The sequence below is a fragment of the Catharus ustulatus genome, chromosome 5, assembly GCF_009819885.2.
Source record: "Catharus ustulatus isolate bCatUst1 chromosome 5, bCatUst1.pri.v2, whole genome shotgun sequence".
Lineage (NCBI taxonomy): Eukaryota > Metazoa > Chordata > Aves > Passeriformes > Turdidae > Catharus > Catharus ustulatus.
The window spans coordinates 29402889-29410231 of record NC_046225.1 but is presented as its reverse complement, the minus strand read 5'-3'; positions in this window follow the sequence as shown (position 1 = coordinate 29410231).

Sequence of the window (7343 nt, the reverse complement as noted above, 5' to 3'; positions counted from 1 at the left end):
TGCCCTCTCTCCTCCCTCATCCCATTTGGTATTTCCCTCTTCTGCTCACTCGCATGCCCCTCGCTCTCCTGTGTATTTTGCACTTTCCCTCAGTTCCTGGTCATTTCCTCCTGCACAGTTTTGCCTCAGTATTTTAATTCTGTGGGTGAATTGAAACACAGGGGATTTAGACCTACATTAATACAGCCAAAACATAATAATATTCCAGTTCATGAGTATTAACTGTAAACCTTCTGTTGATGCATCTTCATTTTCCCTGAATCATTCACACAGTCAGGTCCTCTAACCCACAAAATAAAATAGAGAACAATCAGACAGCAGACAAGATAGCAGCAAACTCTGAAAATTATTTTATCACCATGCACTACCGAGTATTTACAGTAATTTCACGACTATAAGGCGCACCAGATTATAAGGCGCACTTCCGGATGTCAGCAAATTTCTGAACTTTGTCCATATACAAGGCACACCAGTGTATAAGGTACACTTTTATTTTTTTGCAGTGAGGATCTGTGTGCAAAAAAGTAATGAATTAGTAACGGAATCATGCGATTGCGGGGTTTACTGGCAGGTGTTCAATTTGCAAACATTTTTCACAGATTGGCATAGCCTTTAAATGCAGCCCCAGCCACCCTCCCTGTGCCACAGGCTCCGGCACTCCCACCCGCCCCCGGTGCCTCGTGGCTCAGCCCCCACGCCCGCTGCGCCTTGCAGCTTGGCCCCTGCGCCCATCATGCCTCATGGCTCAGCTCGCACTTGCAGGTTGGCAAATTTCTCAACTTTTGTACATATATAAGGCGCACCAGATTATAAGGCGCACTTCTGGGTTTCGATCAAAATTTTAGTCAAAGGGTGCACCTTATAGTTGTGAAATTACTGTAATATCATCATCGTTAGCCTGATCTGAGCCAAGCCATCTCACCATCACCTTGCAATATCTATCAGTAACTTATAATTCACGTTATCATCCCTCAGTGGAAAATGAGAAAAAGTATAGAAGCAGGAAGTGCCTCCCACTATGAATTGTTCTAAAATGTTTCGCAAATGTGATAATTCCTAAGGAACTGCTACTTTTTCTTCCATTTAAAAAATAATTTCAGTAGTTGTCCAGCACTTCATGACAGTTTGACAACTCATTTACAGTGAGGCCTTTTTGTTCTGCAGAAAAGCTACAGATCCAAAGGAGGATTTGTTTGAGAAATACATAGGTAATAAGAAGAGTAATTAAGAACCAACACCTCTCCTAGACATGCTAAAAATCAGTATCTTAACAAAATAGAAATAACTCCTCCATAAAGTTACAAACATAAGATTGCTGATATTACCAGCAGCTAATTAATTCCATAAGAGTCCTGCACTTGTAAAGCACATAACCCTAACATTAACATCAGCAAAAACGAATGTTCTTTTAGTTTCTAGATAATAATGAGTTATAGATTCATAGATAACTCTTGCTCTGAGATTAAAAAAGAATAGTTTTTTTGTAATGCTAAACTCATTGGTGGACCCTAAATTGAACTTTTGCCTCTCTGATGTGAGACTGCTGTATATTCAACTGTTTCATCAAATAGATGTTCAAAATTATTTTGTAATGTAAATATTTGAAAGATACAATATTACTTAATTGCATGTAAGAGTTTGAGATTTAAAACAACTTGTTCTAATAAAGTTTTCAGTGTCTACAGGTTCTGTTTTTTCCATAGCCCTGCTATTCCTCCCAAGTCTATGGATCCTAATTACAGTAGTTTCACGAATACAAGCCGCACGGATTATAAGCCGCACTTCCGGTGCCTCGACAATGTTGCTGTCTTTGTCAATAGATAAGCCGCACCCCGAATATTAGCCGCACTTTCGTTCGTCGCGAGAATCCGTGCGCAGCTTTCACAAATTGGCCAATTAGTAACAGGATCGCGGCATAGCGGGCTTTACTGGCTCGGGGCGGGGCCAGGAAGGCTCGGCCCGCTCATGGTTGCCGACGGGGCCGCGTGGCCCAGCTCAGCGCCACGGCTCGGCGGGGCTGGCTGGGTGGTGCTGCCGCCGCCGCCAGGCTCGCTGGCCCCCCTCTCCCGTCAGCACCGCCCCGCTGCCGCGTTCGCTCGCCCGGCCGGCGGGCTGCCCCCGCCGCTGCCGGGCTCGCCGCCCGCTCCGCGCCGCGTTCGCTCGCCCGGCCGGCGGGCTGCCGCCCCCGTCGCCGGGCTCGCCGGCCGCCCCCTCCCGTCTGCACCGCCGCCGCGTTTCCTCGCCCTGGCCGGCACTGCAGGCCCCCGCACCGCCAGGCTCCCCCACGCTGCTGGCCCCGATTCTGCTGGGCTTCCCCCGCTGCCAGGCAGCCCCACCCGCCGGCCTTCCTGCTTCTGCCATGCTCCCCTGCACTGCTAGCCCCAGTTCTCCCGGGCTCCCCCGCCCTGCTGGTCCGGGCTCTGCCGCCCCCCTGCCCCGCCCTGCTGGCTCAGGCTCTGCCGCCCGCCCCCCACACTGCTGGCCCCGCCTCTGCCAGGCTTTCCCACCTCTGCCGGGGCCGGCCGGGCTCCAGCTTGGCTTGGGGCTGCCGCGGGCTCTCACTTCCGTGTTGGCAGCTTTTAGAATTTTGTTAATGTATTAGCCACCCCGGAATATTGGCCGCACTTCCGGGTTTCCACCAAAATTTTGGTCAAATTGGTGCGGTTTGTATTCGTGAAATTACTGTACTTGTTACTGATGTCACAATTACTCATGCCTGAGAAGATGTGCACAACTGAATATGGTACATAGATATCTTACTCTCATCAGCTCTCTAAAATTCAGGCAATGGAAAAAAAAATAAGAGAGCTGCTTTATATTTCATTATATTTTTGTTAGGATATTTCAGATTGTTTATATCAATAAATCACTTCTGATTCCACGGAAAATAGTGAATTACTCCCATGATTTCTCCTTGGGTGACTGTTGCCATCTCTCTTTAATCATCAATCATTTCTCAGGTTATTTCAGTAAAAACACTCAAATGGGAGTCTCCAAGTTGATAGATCTGCTGAAGTAATTTTCCGTGGATTTAAAGGAAAACGAAGCAAAAAAAGAGATGAAAAAGAGAGATGTATTTCCAACTAGTGATTTAGAAAAGATTAATAAAGTGAAGCATTACTTTAATCTATTTTCGCAGCAGACAATTTCTTTTGAGAGGTGTATAATGGCCTGGGAGTATCCAGAAAGCTTGAGACAGTGGTTATTTTATTCAATGCTCTTAATGTTCAAACAACCTCAGTAAGAAAGCATCATAGCAATGACCAGGCAGAAACTAGTCATCTCTTTCTCTCTCTCTCTCTTTCCTAGACGGCACATCAGCAAGACACTTGTCTAAGGTACAGACTGAGAAATCTGCATTTTGGGGCAATGTTTGTCTAGTTCAAGGGAGGTGTAAAAGAGGATTTGACTATGAAGTCCCAGAAAGTGTTGTGACACCTTGGAAAGTAACACAGTTACTCTCCTGTCCCGACACTTGCTCTTGCCCCATTCTGCCCCTCCTAGCACCATTATACTGACCCACAGTCCAGGGGCTCCTCAAATGTGGGCTAAATGAAGGCTGGAAGGGGTCATGGGAGAACTGGCTTGGCAGGGGGTTTGAGGGGTGAGCAAAGGACACATCCTGCACCAACATTATCAGCAACATACATGGTAATACATCCCATGCATTTACTCTCTGTTTTGGCTTTAGGAATGGTTAAAGCTGTACTTTCCATGAGTATCAGTGGTAAGAAAATAGTAGCAGCACGGTCTGATACCACAGCAAAGGGCAGCATGAGCTGCAGACTCCCATCCCCTTCCAGTGAGGTTGTTCCAGGTCTGGTTCTGTACTGGATCAGTTCTCTGGCCTCATTTTGAGTAGGATCTCACAAGTCCAGTAAACTGTTATAAACAGGTGAATTATGCATCAAAGCAGCATCTTTCCAGAGAGTGGCTGGAATCTCACTCAGCTCTCAGTAAAGCATTTTTGGTTTGTTGAGGTCTCTCCCAGCCATACCTCGGCTCAGGGCACACCCACTTTGCTCTGCCTAGATGCATCTAGCTCTGGTCCGAAATGCTACTGGGACTGCCACCCCCAGGAGGCACTCCTGACCTGCAGCTGCAGAAATGCATCTCCTATATGGAACTCTATTACCGAGAGAAGAAGCCTGGGGCTGGGGCAGTTTGCCCTGACAGCAGTGCATGAAGCACAGAGACAGGAGAGGGGGAGTGCTCTTTCCCCAGGACACACTGGGTTACCTGACTAATCATGCAGACCAGTCCAAATTATATAAGAATATTCTTGTGAAAGCATTGAAAATTATACATACAGATTGTAATTTGACCATTTTCCTCAAGCAGAACTTCTCTGCAGTACAGACTGCAAGGCTGTGCCTGATTCTTTAACTGCAGCATTTACTTTCTCAATATATTAACTTAAATAATTCCTAATAAGATATTGTAGAAAAACACGGGCCATTTAAGAAAGAACAAAAAGATACAAACCTTTTACTGCCTGGAATAACTAAAAGCATTTTCTTTGGGGAAAATAAATACTTTTTATCCACTAGGCTGTATGGTGTTAGTATAGGAAGTTAAAGCAGAAGCAACCACAGAGCAATTTCCAAGAGCACATTTTTTAAGAAGCCTTGTTTCTTTCAGTCATTTTACAGCCAGACCTATCAAAGAGGTCTTTTCCTCTTCAGAGGAAAAATAAGACTCATGGAATACTGAAGTGGAAATCCTTCTGAAGGTGGCTCATCCAGGGTTTGGATGACAATGCTACAGGGGTACAATAGCACTGTACAATTGCTACAAGGGTACAATAGCAATGGTATAGGTGCAATGAGCTTCACTGTCTGGGGAGCTGTGACTGCTAGAGTATGCAGATAAAAGGGGTAATGAAGGAGAAATAATAAAGTGGATGCATAATAAAGAGTTTATAACCCTACAGGTAAAACAAGGATTTGTACAGTCATGCATTAATCAGATTCACAAAACAGATTTATTTATAGAAAACACATCATCATTAGGATACTGCTGGGAACCAGGGAAGCAGTTTTGGATTTTTCAGGCAAGGACAAGGAATTATAACAACGATTAAACACGTGCTGGAGACGTGAGGGATGTGATGTTTTCATGAAAGCATGTTTTCAAGAGGTGTTACCTTCCTCACACCAATCAGGTTGTGTCTGGGCTTGCTCTACGAACTTCTGTATATAAGTATAGCGTTTCTTTAAATAAAGGGCTTTTTGCTTCTCCATTGCATGGAAGGAACTTTGTTGCGGTATCTTTTTGCCACTCTCATAGCTCAAATGCAACAATTAGAAGTGTCACCAAGATCCGCACTTCAGTGAGATCGGATTCTATCGATATTGTTACTCGAGTGAACTGAGATCGCATTATGCGATCGCCGCTGACGGGATAGCACTAGGTTAAACTCAGAGCTGAAGTCTGCTGAAACCGGGACAGACCCACCGAGGCAGTCAACAACGGTCCGAGCTGGGGTTTTTCTAGCCAAAGCCGTGCCGAGAGCAAACCGACAAACAGAAAACCAGGAAAGCAGAACCTGGGGCCACCACCAGAGTCGTGAGAAGGGCTGGGGTCAAGAGCCATGTGGGAAGATCGTGGACCCTCTCTGGACTGCAGCGGGATGGGAAATCCACGGAATCCCTCATAGAGAGAGGTAATATAGGCTTTTAGCTCAAGAGCCTGTTAGCTCATTTGGAGCGGCGAACTCCTGGTTTTCACTAGAAGGAGCTCTCTTTAAAATGGGGGTTCATCAAGCTAAAAAAAAAAGACGAACAGCAGACTGCGTTCTCGACATGGATGGCTTTCGCAGAATAGGACTGCACTGGCGTCCTTCGCTCTGCGACTCCCCTCATATGCGGCCCGGGGGGAGGCGGCCCAGGGGGAGAAAACGGCCCCCCACCCGGGGGCATCTGAGTCCATGCTGCCTGCGCCGGGCCAGCCGTTCACTGTGCCTCCACCGCCGCCGGCAAGGGCTCCGTCCGCACAAGCCTGGTTCTTGTCTGTGAACGCCGCCGCCTTGCCTGAGTGCGCGGCAATGGGCTCGGAGCCGCTCCCGCTGGGCCTGGCGGGGGATGGTCGCTGCGCCGCTGCCAGTCAGGCAGCAGCTTCGGGGTTCGCTGCAGCGAACGCGGCGAGGCGAGCTGTGACCACAGTCCACACTGCGCTAACAGCGCTGGCCGCTGCCCAGTTGGAGTGGCCCGCGATGAATACTGGGAGTTCGCGGCGGTCATTAGCTGAGGCGGGGCTGCAGGCGCCGCCTGCTGCTGAGGTAGAGGCGGCGCCAGCCCGCCCCTTAGCGCTGCCGTGGGAGCCATCCACACCAGATAAAGGGGTGGCGCACGCTCCTCCCTCGCCTCTGGGGTCGGAGCTCAACCCGCCCGGTGACACAGAGCAGCGGGCACCGCCCACGGCTAAGGTAGGGGCGGTGCCTGCCTGTCCCTCAGCGCTGACGTCTGACCTGAACCCGCGCACCGGGATGGGGCTTTGGCCGTCCGCGTCTGCTGAAGCAGAGGTGCGGCTTCTTTCTGTTTTCCCCTCAGCGTCACGGTTCGTCCACCCGGAAATTATGACCTCCTTTTCTGGTTGACTGGAGACAGTGGTGACCCGCCGCCTCCAGCGGCGGGTCTCGCCTCGCCTACCAGAGAAGATGTCCTTGCCTGACTACGCGCGGGTTGATCCCTTCCATCAACGCCTCAGGGTGCCCTGTTGACTTCTGTTGGCCCGGCGCTGCCTCCACCTCACGCCGGGGGTGCCGGTGGGTCATCTCCTCTCTGGGGCATGCCTTCAGTCCACTCGCGGCAGAATCTGACAGCCGCCTTGATCTCTGGGGCCAGCCAAGTTTCAAGCGTTGTAACAGGTGAAGTAAAAGGGCCAGGCAACTTGCTCCTTCCAAACGCCTTTATTAGGGAAGATCAGCTCGGGGGCAGGAGCTCGCAGGCATGCACATGCCACCACTGCTCCCGACGACAGCCCGGAGAAGGAGAAAAAGCGCAGCTGTGTCCTCCCAGGCAGAACTGCCTCTTCCATCCTCTACAAGAATCCCTACAAACACAACTTCTGTGCATGGTCTAGGGATGTCATGTTGGTGGGGCGCTTCCTACGTCATGGTGGTAAATCCGAGCAGCTCAGGGTAGTCCACATCATTTTCCCAGCCTGGGGACACTGGTCTTAGCTCCAGGTGTCATTTGGGCTCGTTGTCCTAAGGGGTGTTAAGTCCGAAAAATGTCCCAGTGTCCCTTGCACTCCCCTCATCTGCATGTGGGTCCATGATGTCACCCTCCTCCAGGCAGCATTTTCCGGGAAGCAGCAGCAGCACACTCAACGGAGGGAAA